The sequence below is a fragment of the Dipodomys merriami genome, unplaced genomic scaffold (genome assembly GCF_024711535.1).
Source record: "Dipodomys merriami isolate MVZ:Mamm:240054 unplaced genomic scaffold, mDipMer1.0.p SCAF_1, whole genome shotgun sequence".
Lineage (NCBI taxonomy): Eukaryota > Metazoa > Chordata > Mammalia > Rodentia > Heteromyidae > Dipodomys > Dipodomys merriami.
In genome coordinates, this window is record NW_027202270.1 from 133,404,300 (window position 1) to 133,431,995 (window position 27,696).

The 27,696-nt window shown below is 46.0% G+C and overlaps 1 protein-coding gene across 6 annotated transcripts in view; it reads left to right on the forward strand.

Moving 5' to 3' along the window:
* Positions 1–275: 275 nt before the first annotated feature.
* Tmem229b (transmembrane protein 229B) overlaps positions 276–27,696 on the forward strand; it is a 43,975-nt gene continuing 16,554 nt past the window's right edge. Inside the window, exons 1-2 of one of the 6 annotated variants that reach the window (XM_070031589.1) lie at positions 1,693–1,799; positions 26,563–26,694. The gene's annotated coding sequence lies outside the window, so the exon portion shown is untranslated. Of the gene's footprint in view, positions 322–1,692; positions 1,800–26,562; positions 26,695–27,440; positions 27,496–27,696 lie in introns of those variants that run through there. The other 5 variants (XM_070031597.1, XM_070031616.1, XM_070031625.1 and 2 more) reach the window with 5 other exon arrangements.

Genomic DNA, 27,696 nt, shown 5'->3' on the forward strand with positions numbered 1-27,696 from the left:
GCGGCCGCAGCCCCCGGCGCCCCCACCCCCAGCCCGCACCCGCCGCACCCGGGCGCCAACAGGCGATGCGGGACTGAGCGCGGCGCGCGGGTCGGCCGGGCGGCGCGGGGGGAGGCACCGCGGGCCGCCGGGCGTGGGGGGCGGGGAGCAGGCGGCGCCGGCGAGCGCCGCGAGTCCCGGCGCGGGCGGAGGAGCGGGAGCCAAGCCTGGAGTGTATGGGGAGGAGGGGGACGTGGGGGGGGGGGACGGCGCTTCAGGCAGCACCTGCGTCCGGCCGGCCCTGCCCGGGCTCTGCCGGCGGCCCCGGCCGGCCCCGCACCGGTAGGTGCCCGCGATGCCCGCCCGCAGACAGGCCTTCCCACGGCGGGGAGCGGTGGCCGCGCCGGGCGGGCGGGCAGCGGCGCGCGCGCGGGCCCCGGGGCGCGCGGAGGTGGGGGGGGGCGGCCCCGCGGGGGAGACCCCGGCCGGACCCCGCCTCCGCCTTGCTTTCGGTTTCGAGGCGGCCGCCCGGGGGGCTTGGGCGCCGCGAGCGGGCGGCAGATTGGAGGGCGCTCGGGGTTGGGGTTCCCGGAGGGGAGGTGGGGGGGGTGGGCGCACAGGGGGGCGTGTTGGGCAAAGGGGCGCGCATGCACTGGCAACTTTCCCCGCGGGGAACAAAGAGGTGCCAGGCTGAGACGAGGGTGAAGATCCAGTGGAGTGGCGGGAAGTGTGTGTGTGTGTGTGTGTGTGTGTGTGTGTGTGTGTGTGTGTGTTGGGGGGGTTCAAGTTGCCATCTCTTCCTCCCCTCCCCCGCCCCCCTGCAAAGAGCACCCCGAGGCCGCCTCGGGAGGACAGAGTGGGGCACCAGGCTGGGCAGGGGCTGAGGAGCCATGGATCCTCTTTTGAGTTTGAGACTGGGGACTTCTCCCCAGTGTGCATGGAAAAAAAGTGGGTGAGGGTGGGCCGCACACCTGGGCATTCTCTTCCTCCCAGGTCTGTGCCCAGCCTGCAGTCAGGGGCCCAGCCCAGTCCCTGGCTGCCAGCTCCCCATCTGTGGTCCTTGGTGAGAGCTGCAGGGGGCCGGGATGCTCATGGCAAGGGCAGGGAGACTCTGGCATCCTTCCCAGGTGTCTTCCTTTCCCTCTTTCTATGTCCAGTCAGAAACTGACCCCTTTGCCTTCTCTTCCTGTCTTCATTTTTTTTTTAAATTGGGGTGTCTTAGAGTGGAAAGGGTATGTTTGGTTTCCATTGAGACCGTGGCAGGTTGCTTTGATGCTGCTTCAAGATTCTTTCAGGAGAAAAAGAGGGACTCTGAGAAGCTGTCTGCCAGGGTAACCTTGGTGGTGGTGGCATATGTGTGTGTGTGTGTGTGTGTGTGTGTGTGTGTGTGTGTGTGTGTGTGTGTGTGTGTGTGTTGTTCAGTTCATCCACAGACCACCCCAGTAAAAAACTGCTATTCCATCTGGAAGCCGAGGTTCTTTTCTGTGCTATACCTTGGGAAAGGGTCAAAGGGAGATCTGAAGGATGTGCTCTGGAGGTGGGGTGGGGTGTGTGTGGGGGTAATACAGTTTCTTAGTAGAAACAGATCAGATCCCAGCACCCCAGTTCCCATCTTTGTGTCTGCAGGAGCAAGGTGCCTTTAGCTTGCTGCTGGTGTGCATGTGACCAGTGTGGCTCCTGTCCTGTGGCAGGACAGCCCTCCCATAGCTGATCTCCGCCCCCTCCTCCTTCTTTATGGTTGGAAAGAGCTACATCTTCTGACCTATGAACACAGAAGGCACTGGAGGCTCTGGACTTCTGGGGACTGGCTGGCCTCTCCTGTGAGTGAGCTGATGATACAAGTGGTTGTAGGGATGGGGCCTTCAGGGACAACTAGAGCCAGAGGCATGGAAGGGTGGGCTGAGATGAAGCTTCCTCCCCACCCCTGAGAATTTGTATTTAGAGAAAGAGATGAGCCATGGAGGATGGGTATGGGTGGGGTGTCTGGTCCTAGAAAAAAGTTGACCACTGAAAGATATAGGACCATTAAGGGATGGTAGAAAATGAAGTCCCTTGAAGTTTAGATCTGTCACCCTGAACATATTGCTAGAGTCAGGGTCCCCATACAGGCGCCGAGCCAGCCAGGTCCACTTCTGTGGACCTTTCCACTCTAACTGAGTAGGGTTGATTATTGCTCAGATCCTCTACTGGATTTACCCCAAGCTGTTTATTCCTAGCCGAGGATAATGATATGGAGGCCTGACGGCCCCACTCCCAGGGGTGAGAGAGCTGGCTTTTCATGGACTGACTGTTACTCAAATGTACGGGCTATAAGATGGGAAATTGATACTCCCTTGACTCCGTCTTTGAAAGTGATGAGGCATGAATTCTTACATTTACAAAGTGATTTAAGAGCCTCAGGTCTTTGGAATGAAAGATATTAAATGAGTTAGTGAGCCTTATACTGTATTTAGTTCGGTTGTATCAGACTTGCATATTGTGTCTAAAGGGAAAGGTGTCATTTTACAGGAAAAGGCTAAATTACAGCTTTTGTGATAGGGAAAGCCAACACTGGCTGGCTTCAAAAGTGTAGTTGTTATCAGAAAAGCTGTTGCCTCAGGTATACAGGCAGCAAGTGTTTGTGGTTGGTTTTTGTTTGTTTTTGTTTTTGTGTCAGCCTCTGTTCTCAGGATGTGTTAGAGCTCCTTCCTGGTGGGATTTCCCTGGGAAACTTCAGGCCAGGATGTCACCCTCCAAGCTCTGAGAAGGGTCTTTGATGATGTCAGCGGGGGTGGGGTGGGGTCTGATGTCATATGGATACTGTTGAAGCAGGCTGGCCCCATCAACAGTCCTATCAGATCTGGCTGTCCTTGAAGAAGAAAAGGTATAGCTAACTCTCCCCCAACCAGAGGGCTCTCAAATTTGTGTCCTTCTGACTCTCCTTCCTCTTCTCTCCACCCCTGAATTACAGACAAGGTGTTTTGGGTATTAGTTTTTTTGTATTTCAGGAACATTCCTTGTAAGATGTGGATAATTTCTCTCTTGGTAAACTCTTAGCTCCCTTTGTGTTAATACCTTGGCCAAGCAGTGGTGGTGGGGATATGGGGAAGGATTCCTATAAACCAGACTTTCTGTCCAGATTTTCTGCTTCTCTCTGCCCCTCCCCCTTCCATTTCTCCGATGTAAAAAGGAAAGCGTAAACTGATTCAGGAGGAAAGGGAAGAGAGGTCATTTTCTTTTTTAAATTGTAGTTCCCCTTGAGGGAAACTGAGTCATACTGAGAGTCAGCACATTGGCTGTGGCATATGTGAACAGGCATGTTGGGTGGATTTGAGAGTTATACCATGAGATAAAGAATTGTGGAGAGAAATTAGGTACCTGTGTTTGGTTTAAGATGTACACCTGCCTGAGGCTTTGAGCTGTGGGAGGCTCCAGCTGCTACCATCCAAGGAAAAGGAAGTGGTTTCTGGCCTTGATACACACATCCATAGATAGACCAGAGGTTAAGTGAGTAACTCAGCTGGTTCCCAAGATAGAAAGGAAGGCCTTTCTGTCTGCTCCCTTCCCTTTGCTGGCACACACCAAGCTGCAGGGGTCATCTCTCACCGTCTACAACTCTTATGGTCCAACTCAAGGTTCACTTTAACATAAGTTCCTGGGCTAGGAAGGTGGCTCAGTGGTAGAGTGCTTGCCTTGCATACATGAGGCCCTGGGTTTGATTCCTCAGCGCCACATGAGCAGAAAAAAGCCAGAAGTGGCACTGTGGCTTAGGTGGTAGAGTGCTAGCCTTGAGCTGCAGAGCTGAGGGACAGAGTCCAGGCCCAGAGTTCAGGACCTACGACCGACCAAAACAAACAAACAAACAAACAAACAAACAACAAACCCCAAACCAAGAGAAAAACAAAAACCATCAGTTCCCCTGGTGTATAAACTTAATGGGGTCAAGGGTGCACAGTGATACTGGTCTCCTTGCTCCTTTGAAGGATGGTTCTAAAAAGAAACCCTGTCATCTTGGTGCTTCTGTGCTAGCGTCAGGCACAAATCAGTTTGGCAATCAGAAGAATAACCACAGTCGTTACTAATTCTAACCACTCCCCTCCTTCCTCCTCTCCAAGATCCTTTACTCTGCTGGCTTCCAGGGAGTTTGAGATCCTCTCAGGGCTCCTGTTTGGGATGGTGATGTTATAGAAGGGATAACATCACTAAAATTAGGGCACCCAGGCAGGACTTGGGTCTTCAGATTGCTTCTTTCTTTGAAAGTATGGCAGTATTCAGGACTTCACCTACCAATTAATATAGGCATATCTACTAGATAATAACACACACATACACACACACACACACACACAAATAGAGAGAGAGAGAGCACTTTCTGCCACTTCTTCCAAAAGCCACACACATAGAACATACTGAGAAATTATCTATTTCTGACTGCTCTCGAAGTTGGGCTTGAGTGATGAAAGCCTTCTAGTTGCTTCATTCATTATTTTAGTTTGTAAGAAGCACCTCTGCCATGTGAACTTCTGGAATGAACTATTTCTATCAGAAAAAAAAAATCACTCACCTTGAGTTTCAGTAAGGCCTTCACACCTGCTGGGAGGACTAGGAATACCATCCAAGAAAGAGATCCAAAGTTTACCAAGAGACAGTTCTCTTCTAGACTTTCTGAGAGACATTGTGGCTTTGAGCCACAGTGCACTTCCTGGGGCTCTGTGGTTTCATGGCTTGCACAGTTAGCACAGGGACAGACTCTGGAGAAGTCTTTGTAGATAATACAGGAAGCCCATCTTGTACATAACAACTGCCATTCTGTGGAGCAATGATGGGAACTTGATTTTAGCTCATTGGCAATCCTTATTCTTTCCCACTACTGTTCTTGGCCAAACTCAATCTTTGTCCCTAGTCCTTAGGTCTTCTTCCCTCTTATGCATCAACCTCATCCTCATCTATCATCATAATACTAATAATATTAAGCCAGGCACTGGCTACTCAGAAGGCTGAGATCTGAGGATTGCAGTTTGAAGCCAGCCTTGGCAGGAAAGTCTATGAGACTCTTGATCTCCAGTTAACCACCAGAAAACCGGAAGTGGAGTTGTGGAGCAAAAGACCTTAGGGACAGCAGTGTAGGTCTTGAGTTTAAACCCCATGACTGACAAAAAATTAATAAAAAATGTTTCCATAGCCAGGAATAAGGCATCTAGTGTATAAATCATATTTTTATCTACAGTTTAAAATAAATAAGGACAAGAAATATAGCAACACATGCAATTATTCTGGATTTTTGTCTTTTATTTTCTTGCCAAAAGCAATGAGATGACCTTTTTATACTGACCTGTAGATGCTGTCAAGCTTTCTTATTCCTGCACAGTGTCTAGCATATGTGAGTGCTTCTTCAACCATCAGCAGTGGCTCTTGAATGTGATCAGATGCCCAGATTCATAGGTCATTGGGCATTGAATCTGCTTATATGGGAGCTAGTGACAGACACATTTCAGAAATCAAGCTGGGCACTAGTGGCTTGTGCATGTAGTCCTAGTTGCTCAAGAGGCTGAGATCTGAGAATTATTCAAAGCTAGTCTAGGTAGCAAAGTCCATGAGACTCTCATTTCCAATTAACCATCAAATAGCTAGAAGTGGATCTGTGGCTCAAGTGGTAGCGCATTAGCTTTGAGCTCCAAAAAAATAAATAAATAAAAAGCTTAGAGACATTAGGGACAGTGTACCATCACTGAGTTCAAGCCCCAGGACTGGTGTGTTTATGCACACAAGTGCTCTCTCTCTCTCTCTCTCTCTCTCTCTCTCTCTCTCTCTCTCTCTCTCTCTCTCTCTCTCTCTCTCACACACACACACACACACACACACACACTAAAATCAGGACATTTGGGATTCCCTCCTTACTCACTTAATTGATGTTGCATAGCCCATTTCAGCCCCAGACTCTGAGACTTGTTATAGCCTAAGAGTTGACCACCATCATTTATTGAATGCTTATTAAATACCAGACATTGGGTTAAATTATATATATATATATATGTATGTATGTATGTATGTATGTATGTATAGTCTTTCTGTTGCAGCAAAGAGCAAGCTATCATTGATGTTCCTCACTTTACAGTTGGAAACACTGAGCCTTTGCAAGGTAAAGGGACTGCACAAATCACTGAATTAGGATTTGAATTAGGATTTGAACAGAGAGCTATCTGATTCTATTGTGTATTGTGAGTGTTGAATTGAGCGGGTGATGAAACAAATGTTGAGGAAAGGATCAAAACATAAGTACCACTAGTAAACATATAAGAAAAGTAGATGTGGCTTAAACCTAGCCAGGTAGAGGGAGATGGAAGTACAGATTTTTACTTGAAAACAGCTTCCTGATGAATGTTCAGGAAAGGTCTGTAGCCTGCAGCAGGGAAGTAGGCCAGATGGCCTGGGAGCTCTTTTTTTTTTTTTTTTTTTTTTTTTTTTTTTTTTTATAAGGGGAACAGGATTTTTGCTTGGCATAGGAATGTATCATATAAACCCTATTTCATTGTGATGCCAAAATTTTCTTCTTGCTGGCCAATTTTCCTCTTCCTCTTCTTGGGTAGCATTTTCCTCTCTGTTACCCTGTTGCTGCTAGTCCTAACAACTTAGCTTTTCAGATTTCTGACTCTAATCTTCATTTTCTAGCTTAGTTTCTGGGCCATCCTTTTGCCTGTCATTATCATACAGCTGGGAGGGCTGATTATGATGCCAATCCCAGGTATACTCTGCAAAGTACAGAAAGAATTAGACTATTCTCCAGGAAAGTATTTCTGGCCACTGAGTAGTCCATTTAGAGATGACTAGTTCATTGAGATCCATTCATTTTTTTGTTCAAGGCAAGTTAGCTATATACCTCTTCTAGTATTTTGAGGTGTTTATAGGGGAGGAATGAGAGTTGAGGGGTATCATGGAGGAGATGAGCTATCTTCTCTTACAGTTACCAAGATGCTGCATGATAGAGCATGTGATAGGAGCCAGGAGACAAGTCTCCTGCCAAAAACCCAAGCCTCTTCAAGATAACATAAGCACACAGATCATGTAGCTAATAAGTGGCCTAGCTCTGCCCAGCTCTAACAACTCTGGGCATGCGACATGAATTCATTGGCTTTTAGTTTCCTTACCTATAAAATAAATATTGAAAGAGATGTTCTGTAGCCACTCTTTTAAGTAGTTAATTCTGGATGGTCCAGGTGAATCTGGATGGTTCTGGCTTTTCTCATGGAAGAATTCACTCAATAGGGAACTGTAAGAAAGAGCTGGGAGAGCAAAAGTAGAGTTGAATGAGAAGGGAAAGGGACAGAGTCAGAGCTAGAGTAAGAAGCTTCTTCTTCTTTTTTTTTTTTTTTTGGTTAGTCAGAGCTAGAGTAAGAAGCTTCTTCTTCTTTTTTTTTTTTTTTGGTTGGTCGTGGGGCTTGAACTCTGGGCCTGGGAGCTGTCCCTCAGCTCTTCAGCTCAAGACTAGCACTCTACCACTTGAGCTACAGAGCCACTTCCGGTTTTCTGGTGGTTTATTGGAGATAGGAGTCTCACAGTTTCTTCTGCCCCGGCTGGCTTTGAACAGTGATCCTCAGATCTCAGCCTCCTGAGTAGCTAGGATTACAGGCGTGAGCCACCAGCGCCCGGCTGTAAGAAGCTTCTTGTGAAGAGGAACTGGGTTCTCTCCTTCCTTTTTCCAGTAGTACTGTAGAGAGGTGGCATTTGCTAACCTTTCTACTCATTATTTCTTAACCACAAAGAACACTCTCCTATTTTAATTTAAACGTCACTTCCCCTTCCTCTTCTCACTGTCCCTTGGGGAGAAGCCCTTAAGTGAAGGCAGAAGTAAAATGGTACATTTGGGCTATGTTTCACGTTCTGCACTTGAATTTGGTAGACTCCAAGGCCTGGAGTAACCCAAGCTTCTAACTCTCCCCCTACTCCCCTGTCACCAGTCAGGTCTGTAGGATTTGAAGACTTCAGTTGATGCTTTCTGGGTGATTTGGTGTTAGTGAGAACATACCTCTTTTGCTACCCTGCCTCTACCTGAAAATGAAGATCAAGCCATAAACTCAGCTCTGGAGTCCAGGAATCATGAGTCTTTGTTCATGGAATAGGGCAATTTGGAATTCCCTTTGAAAAAGCATTTGACCCAGGGATTCTCTCAGTTATCAATAGTACCTTCTGTTTTCATTTCATCATACTCAGTGTTGAAGAGCAAACAAGTTCCCACCAAAACCACCAAATCAATCTGAATCAATCATTTCTGTCCCTGCCCATCTTATCTCTTTATTGTTATACCAGTAATTTCTAATGGTGATTGCTGTACCACTAGGTGTATGAAGGACAGACTTAGTTGGTGTGGGAACAAACATTTTGGAATAACTATATTTCTGAGTAAAAAGAAACATGACTCATTGGCATGTACTCATGATGCAACTTAATTTTGTGTCCCGCTATCACTTTATGCTTATTTAGTGGAATTAGTTCTTCCTTTGTCCTGGGATGTCCTGTTTATTTACAGGCAATAGAAGGTATGGCAGTTACCTTAAGTCACAAACATGGTCTCCATTCAGTACTTCACACACACCCAAGCCTTTGTCATTGGACTGGGAGTGATGGGAAAAGGCTCAGGGGCCAGTATTGGCTCCTGGTTCTCAGTTTCCTGAACCTGGCAGGTATTTAATGCTGACTCTCTTGAGGCTATGCACATGGATTTTTCCAAGATCCTTCTTCCCCCAACTGTGAGAATATTCACTTTCCATTGTCATGGGGAAAAAATACTCCTTTGGTTTCCTTTCCCTTTTTCCCTTCCCTCCTTCCCTGCCTCCCTGCCTCCCTGCCTCCCTGCCTCCCTGCCTCCCTCCCTCCCTCCCTCACCTACCTTCCTTCCTTCCTTCCTTCCTCCCTCCCTTTCTCCCTCCCTCCCTCCTTTCCTTCCTTCCTTCCTTCCTTCCTTCCTTCCTTCCTTCCTTCCTTCCTTCCTTCCTTCCATGTTGTGCCAGTCCTGGGGGCTTAGATTCAGGGCCTGGGCGCTGTCTCTGAGCTTTTTTTTTTTTTTTTTCTTGCTGAAGACTAGCACTCTACCACTTGAGCTACAGCTCCACTTCTGGCTTTTTGGTGATTACTATAGCAAAGAGTCTCATGGAATTTTTTTTTCAGGTTGGCTTTGGACTGTGATCCTCAGATTTCAGGATCCTGAGTAGCTCGGATGACAGATGTGAGCCACTGGCACCTGGAAAATTTTTTTTTCTCTATTCTACATCATTGTTCCTTCCTCAATACTTAAAATCCAGGAATTTACCTGTAGCCTTTTCCCATTAAGGTCCTTTAGTCTGTCTGAGTAAAGGACAACTGCAACTTTGACCTGTGTATGGTCCACATTAATCCCAGGATGCAATGGTACAATGACCCTGGAATGGCAGGGCCATAGACATCAGTACTCTCTGTCCACCAGCAGGACCTCAGGGCAAATTCTCTATGGTGAACTCACACCCACCAGCAGCACTGCCTAACTTTCTTTGCAAAGATGCCCTCCAATGTCTATTGATTTCGACTTATCAATACCATTGCTTGAAGGTTCAGGACTCTTTGCATAGATTTTGCAAATTATCTTAGTTGGCTGGAGGAGAATAATGTATGCATTATGTCTGTCTGTGTGTGAACTTGACTTTTAGAAATCACCCTCTTGCTGCATGATCCTCAGCAAGAACTTCACATTTCTTCACTTTTCATCATGAAATATAAAACACTTTGAGTCCAGTCTGCTGCCTTTTTTCTTTAAGAGACCTAATATATGCTTAGCAAGTCTATTCTTAAATCTAAACCTTGCATTTGACCAGTGTTAGTAAAGGTTGACTTAGACTAATAAGGCCATCTAAGGCTAGTTACATGTCATGTGTTAATAGATGTCACCACAGAAATGCTCATTTGTTAACTTAGGAGACCCTGCTGTGGGAACTATGTACTTTACAATATGTGCTCTATATTACTTTCGTGTGTGTGTGTGTGTGTGTGTGTGTGTGTGTGTATGCTGGTACTGGGGCTTGAATTTAGGGCCAGGGTGCTGTCCCTTAGCTTTTTCCTTTAAGGCTGGTGCTCTACCACACACTAGCACTTGCAGGTTTTTTTGTTTTTTGTTTTTGTTTTCCTAGTCCTGGGGCTTGAACTCAGGGCCTGAACACTGTCCCTGAGCTACTTTTGCTCAAGGCTAGCACTCTATCACTTGAGCCACAGCACCACTTCCAGTTTTTTCTGCTTATGTGGTACTGAGGAATCCAACCCAGAGCTTCATGCATACTAGGCAAGCACTCTACCAACTGAGCCACATTCCCAGCCCCACTTGCAGCTCTTTTGCTGGTCAATTGGTGATAAAAGTCTTATTGACTTTCTTGCCTGAGCTGGCTTTGAACCTTGATTTTCACATTTCAACCTCCTGCCTAGCACCAGTCTACATGATAAAATTCTAAAATATTCTGAATTCTAAGGACTCAGGATAAAGGTTATGATGCTATATAACATTTCTTATCAGAGCTATTGTTGGTATGGGAGTGGGTAAGGTTTTTGGACAACATGGAACTTTACATGGAACTTGCCTCATTAATATCCCTTTGATCACAGCCCTGGTTTTACATAGTTATAGCCCTTGGCTATGGTTTGATTTTTTTTTTGAAATGTTGCATTAAAATATAATTTCTTTTGATTCCTAAGTTTCTTTTGATACCGGATTAAGTTTTGGACTGAAAATGAATGCTTTTTCTTTCTTTTTTTTAAAGGCTGAGCTTGACCTTAGGATTCTCAGTCTTCTTGCTTCAGTCTTTCAAGTGTGGGATTACAGGTTTGAGCCACTAATTCCAGCTGCAAATGTCTTTTTTTTTTTTTTTTTTGTCGGTTGTGGGGCTTGAATTCTGGGCCTCAGCTCTTCAGCTAAAGGGTAGTGCTCTACCACTTGAGCCACAGCACCACTTCTAGTTTTCTGAGTGTTTTATTGGAGATAAGAGTTCTCCTGGACTTTTCCTGCCCGGACTGGCTTTGAACCTCCATCCTCAGATCTTAGCCTCCTGAGTAGCTAGGATTATAGGCAAGGAGCCACCGGTGCCTGGCCAAATGTCTTTTGTTGTTGTTGGTGATGGTGGTTGTGGGGCTTGAACTCAGGGCCTGGAGGCTGTCCTTGAACTTTTCTGCTCAAGGCTAGCTAGCACTCTACCACTGGCGCCGTGATCCACTTCTGGCTTTCTGGTGGTTAATTGGAGATAAGAGTCTCATTACTTTCCTGCCCTGGCTGATTGGTTGATTGATTGACTTGACTGATTGATCCTCAGATCTCAGTCTCCTTAGTATCTAGGATTATAGGCAGGAGCCACTAGCACTTGGTAGACCAGTGTCTTTCTTGCCTCACAAAAAGGCATTGACTGCCTTGTGGCTTAGTCCCAACAGGATGCCTTCCCCCACCCCCACTCCCCTACCCCTCTAGCCAGTCTTGGGGTTTGAACTCAGGGCCTGGGCTCTGTCCCTGAGCTTCTTTTGTTCAAGGCTAGCACTCTACCACTTGAGCCACAGTGCCACGTCTGGCTTCTTCTGTTTATGTGGTACTAAGAAATTGAACTCAGGGCTTCATGCATGCTAGGCTAGCACTCTACTACTAAACCACATCCCAGCCTGCAACAGGATTTTTTTTTTTTTTTGTCAGCTTGAACTCTGGGCCTGGGTGCTGTCCCTCAGCTCTTCAGCTCAAGGCTAGCACTCTACCACTTGAGCCACAGTACCAAATCCAGTTTTCTGATGGTTTATTGGAGATAAGAGCCTCATAGCCTTTCCTTCCCAGGCTGATTTGAACTGCAATCCTCAGATCTCAGCCTCCTCAGTATCTAGAAATATAGGCGTGAGCCACTGGTGCCTGGCTTGCAACAGGATTATTTTTTTGTTGTTGTTGGTGGTGGTGGTGGTAGAGCTTGAACTCTGGGCCTAGGTACTGTCCCTGAGCTCTTCAGCTCAAGGCTAGTACTCTACCACTTGAGCCACAGCGCCACTTCCAGTTTTCTGAATGGTTTGTTGGAGATAGGATTTTTGTGCCTGGGCTTTGAACCGGGATCCTCAGATCTCAGCCTCCTGAGTAGCTAGGATTACAGGCATGAGCCACTGGCGCCTGGCTTGCAACAGGATTCTTTTTTTTTGGGGGGGGGGTCCAGTCGTGGGGCCTGGACTCTGGGCCTGGGCACTGTCCCTCAGCTCTTCAGCTCAAGGCTAGCACTCTACCACTTGAGCCACAGCACCACTTCCGGCTTTTTTCTTTTTGCTTATGTGGTGCTGAGGAATCAAATACAGGGCCTCAAGCATGCAAGGCAAGTGGTCTACCACTGAGCCACCTTCCCAGCCCCTCAACAGGATTCTTTTTTTTTGGGGGGGGGGAGGGTCCGGTCATGGGGCCTAAACTCTGGGCCTGGGCTCTGTCCTGAGCCACAGCACCACTTCCGGCTTTTTTCTTTTTGCTTATGTGGTGCTAAGGAATCAAACCCAGGGCCTCAGGCATGCAAGGCAAGCACTCTACCACTGAGCCACCTTCCCAGCCCTCTCAACAGGATTCTTAAACCACAGAGCTTTCCTCTTTTCCTTGGCTGTGATTCTGTGATAAACTGGTGTGTCCTTAAAGGAGTAGGGGCTTACTTCTCAGCAGGTTTAACACAGAGGAAAGTTTGAAAACAATACAGATATGTAATGATGAAATCTAAGGTATTCTATTGTGTTTAATTTTATGTTTAGTTATTTGAGGAAACTAATAGCAGCAGTGACACAGAATTGCATATTTGAGTAGATAGGCTAGGCTAGGAGAGCCCTGTTTATACACAGACCTTGCATGAGATTGGAGACTGTTCCTTTTCTTTCTCTCCAGTCCACCTCCATGTCTCCTCAGATTTGGAGAACCTACCAGTCACCTGTCCCTTCCTGAGCAAAAGGCACATTTTTTTTGTTTTTGACTTTTTTTGTTTAAAAAATGATAGCCAGAACTGGACACCAGTGATGCTTGTATTCCTAGTGACACAGTATGATCATGATCAAGGCCAACTTGGGCATGAAGTTTACAAAACTTCATCACTAATTTACCACAAAGCTTGCTGGAGGTATGGCTCAAGTGGTTGAGTGTGACTCAATTGGTCGTGTCAGCCATGAGCAAGAAAGCCAAACCAAAGTGTGAGGCCTCAGGTACCTAAACACACACACACACACACACACACACACACCACCCCACCCCCCTCCCCGACACACACACAGAGAATAATGGCCAGGCCTGTGGAGTTTAGGCTACCTTTCTGTCACTAAATAGCCAGGCCAACTCTGAATCTAAGCCTTGACTATTTACTTCAACCTATTGGAGGTCCTCTGGGGTGTTTACTTCTCTATCTTTATTCCTATTCACGATTCCTCACAACATAGCCTTTTCCATAAATATCCTTAAGCATCCTCTTACATACTGTTTACTCGTCTTCTCATCCATTAAGGAGGATATGCCATAGATAGAGCCTGGCACCTGGTTCTTTAACGTCTTCTAAACACATCTCTGTGTCCAGATATTGAACCATTTATCATTTCCCTGGTCCCTTGGGATTTTCTTTCTATTACTGTTATCCTGGAAAAAATGCTGCAAAATGGTAATCATTTGAATTAAACCAGGAAAATGGAATTTCACAAAGGCAGACAGTTGAATAGTTTTTCATAAGCCCCATAGTTTGACCATATGATCTGTGTACTGATCATTTGGGAGCTTCTTATTGGTGTCAGTGAAAGACCATTGTCTTCATTGATCATTGAACAGTCAAATCCATCTTGATTTTGCTCAGCCTCGAGTCCCTCTTTGCACTGCAGTTTTCCTTGCTTCCAGAGGCATATGATCTACATTGGTACCTTCATTTTATTTAGCAAAAAAAAATTTGTAATGCCTCATAAGTACCCTGAAAAACAGATACTATGTGTGCCTATATACATTCACTTTAATTTTTTTATTATTTTTTGTAATACTTAGGATCAAACTCAGCACTCACATGCTAGAAAAATACTCTACCATTAAGCTACATCCCCAACCCGTATGTGTGTAAATGTGTGTGAGAGACACACATTTAGCCCAGGCTCGAATTGAAGTGTCCATCATCCTGCCTCTGCCTCTAAGTGCTCGGATTGCAGGCATGTACCACCAATATAACCAAAAAGTCTCATGTATTCTAATATGCTATTGCTTGGACATAACCACACAGAAGCTAGAAGGATACAGTCAGGTGCCTGAATCTTTACAAAGTCACTGAGAATGTAATAATCACAAATACTCACGTGATACAGGTTATTTGTGTGGGTGACTCAAATTCCAAATGTGCTGCTGGTGGTTTTGTCATTCTCCAAATTGATGTACCTTTCTTGTAAAGTGCCCAAGAACATAGAGTACAATATTTCCTCAATTTACCTACTAATTCAGCCCCTATAAAAACCATGCACAATACAGGCCTGAAGTCACATCACTCTGGAGGAGGCTCTCAAGTTCAAGGCCAGACTCAGCTATGTACAAGACTCTATCTCAGAAATCAATGACAAGGACTGAAAGAGTAGTTCAAGTGGTAGAGCACTTGTCTAATAAGCATGAGCCTCTGCGCTCCAACCTCAATACTGATAAAAACAAAAATAAAAAACAAGGGGGCTAGGAAGGTGGCTCAGTGGTAGAGCTTGCCTTGCATGCCTGAGGCCTGGGTTCGATTCCTCAGCACCAATAAGAAAAAAGAAAAACGCCGGAAGTGGCGCTGTGGCTCAAGTGATAGAGCGCTAGCCTTGAGCTGAAAAGCTGAGGGACAGCGCCCAGGCCCAGAGTTCAGGCCCCATGACTGGACCCCCCCAAAAAAATAAAATAAAAATAAAAAACCAAAAGAATGACAAAATGTATCAAAGGGACTGGGGCTCTAACTCCACAGTAGAGTGTTTACCTAATGTGAATGAGGCTCTAGTTTCAAATCCTAGCTCTGCAAAGCAAAACCACTTAAAATAAAAGGTTGTTGGCACAGATAAATAATGGATAGGCTTTTTGATTATTTGTTGCCCAGTGCACCGTTCTACACTGATGCAGGCCCCATGTGAGAACTACAGAATACCAGGCATTGCTCCTCTGGGTACCTGTAGAACTCCCCACCTACTGTGGGGTTGACAGAGCTGCCCCCAGTCTTCTCTACTGGCCTTGAATAGCCAAAGACTCTGGGAGTTTGTATTCTAGGCCTGGCTTACAGTAGTACAATGTTTGTATGACCTTAGTTAGGTTACATTTCATTTCATATGCCTGGGTCTCTTCTCTGTGAAGGAGATTAACATGACAATGTGGGTTGGGGATGCAGCTCAGTGGAAGAACCCTCGCCTGGCATGGGTGGTGTCTTGTGTTTGATCAACAAAATTGCACAATTAAAAAAATTAATTAAAAAATGTAAGCCAACAAAGGAGGAGGCTACAATGCTTGATAAGAAGTGTACTCATTATCTTGCCCATGTAATTGTAACCCCTCTGAACAGTATTTTCACAATAATAAACAAAAAGTAAGCCAGACTGGGAAGGTGGCTCAGTGGTAGAGTGCTTGCCTTGCATGCATGAGGCCCTGGGTTCGATTCCTCAGCACCACACAAGCAGAAAAAGCCAGAAGTGGCACTGTGGCCCAAGTGGTAGAGCGCTAGCCTTGAGCTTAAGAGCTGAGGTTTAGTGCCCAGGCCCAGAGTTCAAGCCCTATAACTCCCTTTCCCCCCCCAAAAAAAACCCCAAAAAACAAAAACAAAAAATGTAACCCAGGCATTGGTGGCTCACACCTGTAATCCTAGCTACTCAGGAAGCTGGGATCAGCAAGAGTTGAAAATGGAGGTATGACTCAAGTTGTAGAAAGCCATCCTTGATTTTAAAACAAAAGCAAACCAAAAAAAAAAAAAAAAAAATCCCAGTGAAACAAAACAAGCAAGAGCACAAGGTCCTGAGTTCAGGCCCTAGTACTGGCACAGGAAAAAGAAAAGTGCCTTAGGATTATTGGACTGTGGCTCACTGTGTTCCCCACAAACTCAGAACAGCACGGAATATCCTGCGTGTCCACAGTGGACAGCCCATTCACAAGCTCTTCTTGCTGTGATTTCTTCTTTAGCCCTTAAACATCTTAGATCTCTTCAAAGAGAAAGAAAGGAAAAGAGAGGGAAGGAAGAGAGGGAGGGCAAAGGAAAAAGGAAAGAAGGAAGGAAGGAAAAGGGAGAGAGGACACCTCTTTCACGTCTGCTTGTCTAGCTATTTTTCTTCCTTCTCTTCACAAGCTCATTTCTCACGTCCCCTCTACACACTAGCCCAGTGACCTCCTTCCTCCATGGTCACCAGTGCCTCTGTGTTGCCAAGTCTTTTCCATCTCTGTGTAACCTGCCTCTTTAGCTGACCCTGCCCTGGGTCATTCTCCTATTTCTGTTTCCTGGTTGTTCCAGGGTTCTTTCCCAGGGTTCCTCCAGCCTTTCTTATCCTTCCTTAGGCCCTTTCAGACCACTTCATCTTCTGCCAGCACTGGATGTCACCCCTGTACCCTCTCCCCCACAATGTTCCTCCTTCTGCAGTGCTCCATCCAGCTGGAATCCCAAACCTATCTCCAGCCTCCGGCTGGCAGTCCACACTTAGTGCACCTGAAATGCGGCTTATTGTGGCTCCCAGACTCCCATCTCCCCACCCCTTCTGTCTTCTCTTATAATGGCCTGACATTGCCCAAGGCAGTTGTCTGTATGTCATCCTTAACTCGTTCCCCTCTCCTCCCAATAGAGCACTCATGGAGTCCTATCAGTCATGCTTTCCTAATAGCCTTGCACTAATTTATTGTGTTTCTTAATAGTTGTCACTAATTCGTGGTGTCTGCTAAACTCCTAATTTTCTACTTGGACTGGAAGAAGACCCTGAATTAGGGTCTTAAAAGTAACTAAATATTATTCTAAATTATAAGTTTTGAGAAACAATGAAGTTTATATGGTTGCTGTGCCATAATCACTTCTTGATTCATGCTCATTTTTTTTTCTTTTCTTTTCTTTCCCTCACAGTACTGAGGATGGAAACCAAGACCCCAAATGTGCTAGGCAAGCCCTGGACCACTTAGCTAACCCCCCTTTCCTTTTAAAAATAATTTTCTCGGTGCCCTATCATAGATGGGACCCTGGTGTGTATAGTGTGCCAGCAGCCAATCAGGACCACGTAATGTGGGTTAGCTGCCTTTGGCCTGGATTGAGGTCTTTGAATCTATACGCTTTGTACATACCTGGGAACACAAACTAGATACTGAATGAGTAATTACTTATGAATGAATATGTAGATGTAGGTATGAATAATAAGATGAACTTGGAAAGTCTTGTTTAGGTAAAAAGCACTGTGAGAATGTAAGTCATTGGCAGTTTTCCAAGTATTTGATATTACAATAGAATTACCAAGATTTTGGCACAGTGGGTGAATCAGGTGGCAGCGCACCTGCCTAGCAAATGTAGAGTCTTAAGTTCAAACCCCATATTACACACATACACTCACACACACTAGTAGCAACACAGCTGGAGCAGTGAACCTGAGGAGGGGCACAGTGCTTGTGTCAGTGGGAGAGTTATTCTGGAGTTAGCTCATGGGGATGCCAGTGGGGTGTTGGAAATGGGGCATCTGCCTTAGAAAGCCTGAGTGACATCTCAAAGACAGAAACGTGGCCTGGACCATTTTTTAAAAAGCCAATAGCATATAAAACCCTGAAGCTATAGTTTAACAGGTATACCCTGACACATGAGAGCTTAGGGCAAAACAGGTGTCAATACTTGGAGAATACATTAGGTAGGGATAGTTCTCAAAGTTTAACCCTGTTTTCTGACATTAGGATGGACGCCTCCTGCAACACTGCTGATCTTGGGAAGAGAAAGGAATAAAATGATGGAGAAGCAAGAAAAGGGAGGGAGGAACTATGCCTTTGAGGAACATTTTTTTTTTTTGCCAATCCCGAGGCTTGAACTCAGGGACTGGGCACTGTCCCTTAGCTTCTTTTTTACTCAAGGCTAGCACTCTACCATTGAGCCACAGCACCACTTCTGGGCAAGCACTGTACCACTAAGCCACATTCCCAGCCCTTTGAGGAACATTTTGACAGGTAGAAGTCCAATAGCTGAAACGTTTATACCCACTGAAGACATCTGATAAGTACTGGATTTGCCCTTCATATGTCTATATCCTTCCCATTCCCACCATCCACTTTGTTTCCTTGGTTGTGGGATTTGAACTCAGGACCTGGGTGATATTCCTAAGCATTTTTGTTCAAAGCTAGTGCTGTACCACTTTGAGCCACAGCACCACTTCCAGTTTTCTGGTGGTTAATTAGAGGTAAGAGTGTCATGGGCTTTCCTGCCTGGGCTGGCTTTGATCTCAGCTTCCTGAGTAGCTAGGATTACATGTGTGTGTTGGGGTGTACTGGGGTTTTTAACGTACAGTCTTGTGCTTGTTAGGCAGGTGCTCTACCACTTGAGCCATGCTTCAGTTAGTCCTTTTTTTTTTTTTTACCAGTCCTGGGCTTGAACTCAGGGCCTGGGCGCTGTCCCTGAGCTTCTTTGTGCTCAAGGCTAATACTATACCACCACTTGAGCCACAGTATCACTTCCAGCTTTTTCTGAGTAGATTACTGGAGATAAAAGTCTCAGAAATTCCTGCCCGGGCTGGTTTCTGATGCAACCCTCAGATCTCAGCTTCCTAAGCAATTCGGATTACAGGTGTGAGCCACTGGCAATGAATCCCTTTTTTGCTTTCATTTGTTTTAGCAGTACTGGGGTTTGAACTCAGGGCACTGCACTTGTTAGGCAGGCAAGTCCATTTGGGGGAACACCACCCATGTGGAAGAACCTGCATGTGTTGAGCTCAACTCAGTTGAGTCACCACTTCACAATTATTTTCTGCTGACTGGTCATGAGAAACAAATGCTTATTTGTCATGCATGCAAATAATATAGAAGAATGTTATTGCGCAGGCTACTCAGCTTTATTGTATATCACGGAGGTATAAAAAGGAGCTTCGTGTCTTCTCTGGCTCTTGAAGCTGCCTGCGATAGAGCAGGGTGAGAAAGACTTGGACTCACGGAAAGGTAAAGGGCAATATACTGTGACTGCACAGGGGAGTCCCCTAGAGCTGGGCCACAACCCTGGAGGAGAGATGCCGCTTAAGCAGCTGAGGAAAGGTGTCTTAGGAGTTTGCAGGAAGAGGGATAAAGGGGATTGTGGTGTTAAGTTAGGTGCCAGTAATTTTTTTCTTTTTCAGTTTTCATCTCACTGGAGGGTAATTGTGGAGGGCTTGAAGGTCAGGTTGATGCAGGTCAACGTAGAGGAGAGAGCAGGGCATTGCAGGTGGAGGGAATTCTAAGCAGAGGACTAGAGAGAAGAGACAAGTGTGTATGCTTGGGTACCATCAAATTATGGTCCACATGGACCAGTCTTGGTAAGAATAGAGGACAGGATTCACCGCCTGTGTGTGTGTGTGTGTGTGTGTGTGTGTGTGTGTGTGTGTGTGTGTGTGTGTGTGTGTGTGTGTGTGTGTGTGTGTGTGTGTGTGTGTGTGTGTGTGTGTGTGTGTGTGTGTGTGTGTGTGTGTGTGTGTGTGTACCTATATGTACGAATGTGCCAGTACTGGGGCTTGAAGTCAGGCCTTGTGCTTTTGCTTAGCCTTTTCACTCAAAGCTGGCACTCTACCATCTGAACCACACCTCTAGTTCTAGGGGGTTTTTTGCTGTTTAATTGGAGAAAACAGACTCTTGGATTTGTCTGTCCAGGCTGGCTTTGAACCTGAACTTTCAGATCTTGGCCTCTTGAGTAGCGAGGATTACAGGTGTGAGCCACCTACCTTTGGCTTTGCAACATGGTTTATTCACCAAAACCTTATGAGTATCTATTTGTACTAGGCATTAAAAAAGAAAAATAACCAACTTCCTCCTATGCTTGACTTCCAGCTAAAAGAAAATAAATAAAAATAATAACCTTTCTTGGGGCTGGGAAGGTGGCTCAGTGGTAGAGTGCTTGCCTTGCATGCCTGAGGCCCTGGGTTCGATTCCTCAGCACCACATAAGCAAAAATAAAAAAGCCAGAAGTGGCGCTGTGGCTCAAGTGGTAGAGCGCTAGCCTTGAACTGAAGAGCTGAGGGACAGCGCCCAGGCCCAGAATTCAGGCCCCACGACTGGACCCCCCCCCAAAAAATAATAATAATAACTTTTCTAATACTGAAGAGAAATTTATTTCATGTCTAAACTATTTAGCTTAATTTAACAGCCTTGTTTGCCCTGGTAGTCCTGCTTGTTCCTCAGGATATAAGAAATACTTTTTTTTTTTTGGTTGCTTGTGGGGCTTGAACTCGGGGCCTCAGCAGTGTTCCTGCCTGAGCTCTTTTGCTCAAGGCTAGCGGTCTACCATTTTTACCCATAGCTCCACTTCCAGTTTTCTGATGGTTAATTGGAGATAAGAGTTTGATGGACTTTCCTGCCTGGGTTGTCTTTGAACCACAATCTTCAGATCTCAGCCTCTTGAATAGTTGGGATTACAGGCATGAGCCACCCACCCCTGGCATGAATAATACTTAAAAAAACACATTTCATTCTGTTGTCACTATTAATTGTGTTGTTGTTTTTTTCCTAGCTAGAACTTCTATTTTTAAACTCGGTCCTTGTTTAACAGCTCTGGTTTCTGTTTGGTGTTAGGTAAACCCTGTGAACTGGGTTCCTTGTATCTTTGGGGTTTTCTGATTATCTCTCTAATCATAAGAACTAGTTCCAGTTGCCCCTGGTTGTAGACAAGTAGGTGGATGTGTCTGCTGGGTAGTGGCAGAGGTGAGTCTATCAGATGATCCCTTGCCCCTCTCCTCTAGTGACTGGGTTTGAATCTTAGCCCGCCCACTTATTAGCCCTGTGACACTGAGAAAGAATGCAACCATTTTGAGTCTTACTTACACAATAAGGTAATAATAATGTCCAGTTGAAAACATTTTTGTAAGAGCTAAATGAGATAATAGAGCAGATTTTTTGGAACAAGGTCACATATGTGTATGTGAGGTCAGTACTATTATTGTTATTTTTATTATTTTATAGTTCTCCTCTATGTTTTCCCATCTGCCTTCTGGATTCAGGGAGCCCTTATAATTCCTTGTAGTTTTCTGGTGCTACAATAGATTGATTCTTCCTCGATGATGTGTTTTCTGTCATTTCTAGGGCTTTGGGGGAAGCAAATGCATGCCCGTGGCTATTGTGACACGGGCCAGCATTTCCTTCCAGTTGTTTTTCTCCATGCTATATGTGTGTTAATATCATCTGTAATAGATACACCAAGGTGTGTCACATGCATTAGCTGGTCCACCAGCCTGTCCCAGGGCTAGTCTGCATCACCAAGTGTGCTGTGTCACCTGCTAGACTGAAAGGTGATGAGTTTTCTCAGCCTTCCTCAGGCTGGTGAGGCTGTCCTAATGAATGTAATGGGTCCTCTGTTTCCTTTGTCAAGAGGAATGTTAATTATTTTCAGCAGTCTAATTATGTGGCTAATGAGAGACTGACTGAGATAACATTCCCTTTAATTACTCTTGCCTAACTGCTGTTTGGAGCCATAATTTGAGAATGTTGCAGGGCTGGGTGTTTTCTAGGTAGATGGAGCTGTCCAGCAAGTGGCTGAGTGGGGAGCAGGATTGCTGGGCTTAGGCTCATGGTAAAAGTGCCTGATATGGCTGGAGTTAGGGTTCAGCCCAGGGCATGCTAATCTTTCCTATGGGCCTTATTTACAGGAAAGGGACTGTTTGGGTGGGTCAGGTGGAGCCTTCACACCTGCCACAGCTCGACTCTCATTCTTCAATCTTTCCCAGAGAACACCTGCCCTTCAGTCAAGTATTATCCAGGACATAGATATGCATAGATAAGGAGGGCCTGGTCCAGATGGCTTTCTAAAATACATTTTGTATTACACCCTTCCTCTCATTGCCTAGGAAGAATGCCATACATTTGGGTTCTGATTCCTACCACACTCCCAGGTGTATCTCGTGTACTATAGTCTTCCTGTAGCACCCTCTAAGCTGAGCTGTGATGGGTACATCTTTAGGTATACCCCAGCCCATGGGTGATCTCCAAAAGACTCTAAGGGGACAGATTGTGTGAGGAACAGTTGTCAACTGTAAGTGGCCCATTACCATAGGCAAATCCAGTCAGTCCCTCTAGTTCCTGCCTCTACTTCCCTATCTGTCATGGGTACTGTAAGGGGGAAAAAGCACTGGTAAAGGTCTTGGCCCTGTCATTTCCTAGCTGTCCCTTAATCTCTGAGCTTCACTTGTAAATTGGGATTTCGGTCTCATCTACTTGTGGAGGTTGGCGAGAAGCCCATTTTTGAAAGGCTGTCTGGTCAGCAATAGATATTGTAGAGTTATTAGTTTTAGTCCCTCTTTAAAAAAAATTGAGAGAGGTGCTAGTGGTTCATGCCTGTAATCCTAGCTACTTAGGAGGCTGAGATCTGAGGATTGTGGTTTAGAGCCAGCCCTGGCAGGAAAGTCTGTGATACTCTTTTCTCCAATTAAACCACAAAAAGCTGGAAGTAGATGTGCGGTTCAAGTATGAAGCCCTTGGGTTTGATCTTCAGAATCACAAAAAAAATTAATAAAAATCTAGCAGCCAATGCTCCCAGTTTACTAATACTCTACAGTTCAGGTAAGGATTGACTACCTGGAAACTGTTGGGTCTTGGGATTTTTATCCCATGGGGGAAGACGGGGAGGAGGGATAAAATAAAAAGCATATGGCCTTCCTTTGTGGCCATTGCACAGAGGTTGCACAGGCATTACCTGTGAAGTTGGTCCTCTGCCTTTCCTATTGTATCTTGTTTGCGCTTCACATTTTAACCTTGAGATGACATGGGGAGTGGGCTCTATAAAGATTGAGGGCCAGAATTCCTCCCCCCCCCCCGTCCCAGGTAACTTCTTTAATTAAAATATTAAAGCAGAGGCTGCGAAGTTGGCTCAGTGGTAGAGCGCTTGCCTTGCATGCATGAGGCCCTGGGTTCAATTCCTCAGCACCGCATAAGCAAAAAGAAAAAAGCCGGAAGTGGCGCTGTGGCTCAAGTGGTAGAGCGCTAGCCTTGAGCTGAAGAGCTGAGGGGCAGCGCCCAGGCCCAGAGTTCAGGCCCCACACTGGACCCCCCCCCAAAAAAAAATTAAAGCAGAGGGGACTCCATTGTGTTAACTGAAATGTCCTGTTTGTGGGTGAAGCTGGGGTTGGAGCCCCAGCACAGCAGAAGACAAAACAGAAACAAAAACCCAGAATAAAACAAAATCAACAAAAATGAAACTTGACTAGGTGAGAAATTTGACTATTATCTCTAATCCTGATTTATCTGAAGTTCCTATAAGCAGTTTAATTTCTGCTTGGTGGTGAGGAACTTTGGCTTTTAGCCTACCATGTTGGATCTAGTGCTGGATTTAGTTACGGCAGTAGCCTCTTGTAGCATTCTTTTTCATTCATTCCAACCAGAACCTCAGGATTGGCTCCTATTGGAGCATATATCCATCCCTAGACAATCATGGAGCCAGGATGATCTGATGTTTTACCATGATGGTGCCCCCATTCCTTGCCCTTGAACCATACCGATACCAACTGCTTTGGCCTTGCTATTTTCCTTCCTTCCTTCCTTCCTTCCTTCCTTCCTTCCTTCCTTCCTTCCTTCCTTCCTTCCTTCCCTTTTTTTTCTTTGATCCTTTTGAAGCTAGGGCCTTATACTTAGCACACAGTCTTATCACTTGGCCTTAATATTTCTCAAACTATTTACCTTGCACTGATGTAAGATTCTCTTCACCTACTATTCCCTCTCCCTAAGCTCTTTGAATGATTTCTTCTCATCTTTCCTATCTATGCCTGAATGCTACCAATATCTTTCTCCCTAGCTAGTCATGATGGAACACTTACCTATAATCCAAGGTGCTCACACTAGGTAGAGGTAGCTGAGCTGAAAGTTCTAGGTCAGCTCTGGGAAAAATTATCAGAACCTTCAAATAGGGTTTGGAGCATGGCTCAAGTGGTTGGAGCAACTGCCTAGCAATTGTGAGCCCCTGGGTTTAAGTAGTCAATGGAGAAAGAAAAGAAAAGAAGGAAAGGAGGGGAGAAAGACTAGCTTTCCGGAATATAGCCTTTTCCCTTCTTCACAGCAGAACATGAGTGATAGATTGTTTACTCATTCATCATGTTTCCATCAATCTGAGGGAGGGGAGGGTCAGGGCAGGAGCACTGTCTTATCTACACCTTGTACTATGTCTGTCCTTCCATGAGTACTGCTGGAACTCAATACCTTGAATAACAGGTTCTTGAACTGAGTGGCTTAGTTGTAGAAGCAGAGCATTAGTGACCCACTGGTGGATCAGTCCAGCCTTATACTCCAAGAGACCCTCCGACTCTGCCTGCTCTGATGAGGTGACAAAGGGCAAAGTCCTTGTTCCTAAAGGACATGGACAGTCATGGGAAGAACCCAGATAAACTCCAGATCATGCTGTCAATGAGAGTGTGAGGCTGTTCTCTCTTGTTTTCTGGCTGACAGGAGAAGGTTTGCTGGCCTCATGTGACAAGGCTTCTAGCCCCCTGGCTGTGGCCTGATGGGATCTGCATGGGGGATTATGGCTGAAGGGCGGGAAGGAAGCTCTTTACTGTAACACATGCCTAGCTCTGGGAAGGTGGCCAGGCAGCTAATTAGAGAGCCTAGCAGCTGTCCCGCCTATCAGACAGCAAGCAGGAGCAACTCAGTGCCAGGGAGTAGGATGAGGTGGGGGAAGGAAAGAGGCCAGTGACCAACCTCCCAGGTATAGGAGTTGGCCCTTCAGGGTTTGCTCAGAGAGGGACTTGGAAGAAGCAGGTAAGGTACAATAAACTACATGGGGAGGAAGAAGGAAGGAGAGGAAGGTTGATAGACAAGGTGGCCTCCAAATGAAGGAGAAGACAGAGGTATGGTGTAGAGTAGGCAGGGAAATCCATGGTCCAATCCTAGAGTGAGGGGACCAAGTAGATGGACAAGGACAAGTACAGTGGGACTCCAACTGCCATTTCTACCCACTTCCCTGTCTCTTCCTTGCTTCTAAGGGGCCAAATACCACTTGTCCTTTGGAGGACTGAAAGACCAATTGCATTTGCAGCTGTGCGTGGTCACTTTGTGGTTTGCGAAGTTGCCAATTCCATTAGTCTTCAGGGTTGGTTTTACTACCAGGATGAGTAAAAGCAATTGCTCTGGGTTATCTGAGAAGAACTAAGGACTTGGAGGAACCAGAGGGCTCCCTAATGGGTCTTTGGGAATTTTCTCTTTACTTTGTGGGCACCTGGATAAGGAAGCATATATTTTAAGAGATCTAGTTGTTATTTGTCCAGGTTCCTGTCACAGACTCTTGTGTTATTGAAAATGGGAACTTTTGGTAGCACCTGAGTTTTTACAAATAAAGCCCTTACGTTGGAACCCTCAACTAGCCTGGCCTGGGCCATACACCAAAAGACCAAAGGATGAGATTAGAGGGTTGGACCATCTAGCCCCATCTACCCACCTCTAAGGATATGAACTCTCGGACATCAGTATTTGCTGTGCTCCCAGTGGCTGAACATAGAGGTACTGGGAGGTAGCCAAGTGTAAATCCTGTCCCTGTATTTTTCTACATTCATTTCTTTCATATGGTTGTCCCAGGAACCAGACAACCAAGTAGGGAACAAATAGGGGTCTTGGGAACTGATTTGCACTCCGCCTATCAGAAATACAGGTGATAACTTGTTATTGCTTGTGATTGGCATCTGGAGGGGCAGTATTATGGGACTGAGCCCTCAAAAGCAAGCATCTGGCATTATCTTGTAGTGGGAGCATCCATCATGATGAATTCTGGAATAAGCAGCTGTCTTCTTGGAGAGCTACTGGGTGGAAGTATGTGGGAAGTCCCATACATTTGAGAAAGATTCTGTGTTGTGAAGGAGAGTGCTTTATCTTTTTCTGGGAGGTTTGAGAAGAGGAGAATGGGAAGGTAAATGTTTAGGATGGTGTTTGCTTGCCTGTATCCATTCTGGCTCCAGTCTTGGGTTCAGGACATGGAGATGGGGGCTGGGGAAGATTTAAGTTCCGGTCAGAGAACTGGACTGAATCCTGCAAGCCCAGCTTACCCTAAATAGTTACAGAGGAGAAAAAAATGATACAGAGGAATTTCCTGCCAGCAGCTGCTGGTTAAACCTCTTTGGGAAATCAATCCTTGTGAGTGAAAACTGGCTGTGCCTTTTGAGATTGCCTGCTCGTTGTAGAAATAAGAAAATAGGCACTATTGTTTTTCAGTCTGAGCTAGTCTGGACCCCTGACAATCTAGGAACCTGAAATGGCCCCAAGGGTGCCTGTCTGGGGTGCTCTGCTACTTGAGCCACACCTCCAGGTCTCCCTGTGTGTGTTTTTTTTTTCATGTTCCCCCCAACCCGTCTACTCAATCTCTCTGCACCTCAGCCAGTGTGATGGCATTTTCAGAGACAGCCTTGGTTATTGTAAGTATGTTTCTGGGAGACAGCTCTTCCGTGATGCTTTAGAAATTAGAGACTAATTCCAGTCATTACTAGGAGCGGTTATCACTCAAGAATTTAGCTGGGCCCTGTCTACCCTGCTTATCTGCCCATTCAACAGAAATTCTGTGGCCTCCAGGAATTCATCACATGATGGGGAGACAGACACATGGAGTGATTTTCAGATGGGTGAGTGGAAGCATGGTCCATATCCTAGGAGCATGCTTTGAAGGGGTTCTGTACAGGGCTCCAGGGAGGCACATGGAATCTGAGGAATGGGATCTGCATTGAACGTGTGTACTTAGCCAGATCCCTTACTCTCCTGAGCCTGTGTTTTTGTTCCTAAAGTGGAACACAAATATCAAGTCTTGGAGATATTATTGTCACTCCCATGTGAGTGCTGAACGTGAGATGATGCACTAGAAAAGCTCAAGTTCCACAACAGGCTCCTTGCTTAAAGGGCCCTTCCCACATTCTTATTCCCCACAGACCTTTAGCTGGGGTCCTGTAATCTACCAGGAGCTTGGTGAGCTCTGTCCACTGGCACTTGCTCTAGAAGGACAGGGAGAGTCAGAGGGAGGTAGGGATGGCTTGTGCTCTTCCAGGAAGAGGTGGAAATCCTGCTATACTAGCATCTCATCCACTCCTTGGGCAAAGGCTTGCAGACCAGGAAGCAGAGCAGGTATCCAGCCAGAGGCTGGTTCCTGGAGGGACCTGCTCTAACCACTGTGCCTTCATCTTTCAGGACAGCAGTTCAGTCAACAGCAGGCTTCCAGGCCTGACTGTAGCACCACCAGATTCCACTGGCAGGATGTGGTCTTTGGTTTCCGTTTCTGTTTTGTCTCCTGCTCTGCTGTGGTCTTTTGAGGGCCCCGGGGAAGGGGAAGGGCTCATGAGTAAGACTAAACATCTTAGGCCATGTGTCACAGTGGTGCTGGTAGTAGAAGTTATCAGGCATACTTCGTTAAGGCCCTTTCTTCCAGCTGATAGGTATGTGCCAGGGTGACCCCTGCCCCTCATCTGGCAGACTGGGAGAGGGGAGGAGGATGTACAGTGGGGGTGAGCTGGAGGTTCCTGTTTGTGGAAGGGCTGGGGAGGGCCAGGGCCAGGCAAGGCCGAGCACAGCCACCACTGCGCTTCATACCTGACTTTCACTTTTCTCTGCACAGAAGCCCCAAGGGGAGGCCCAGG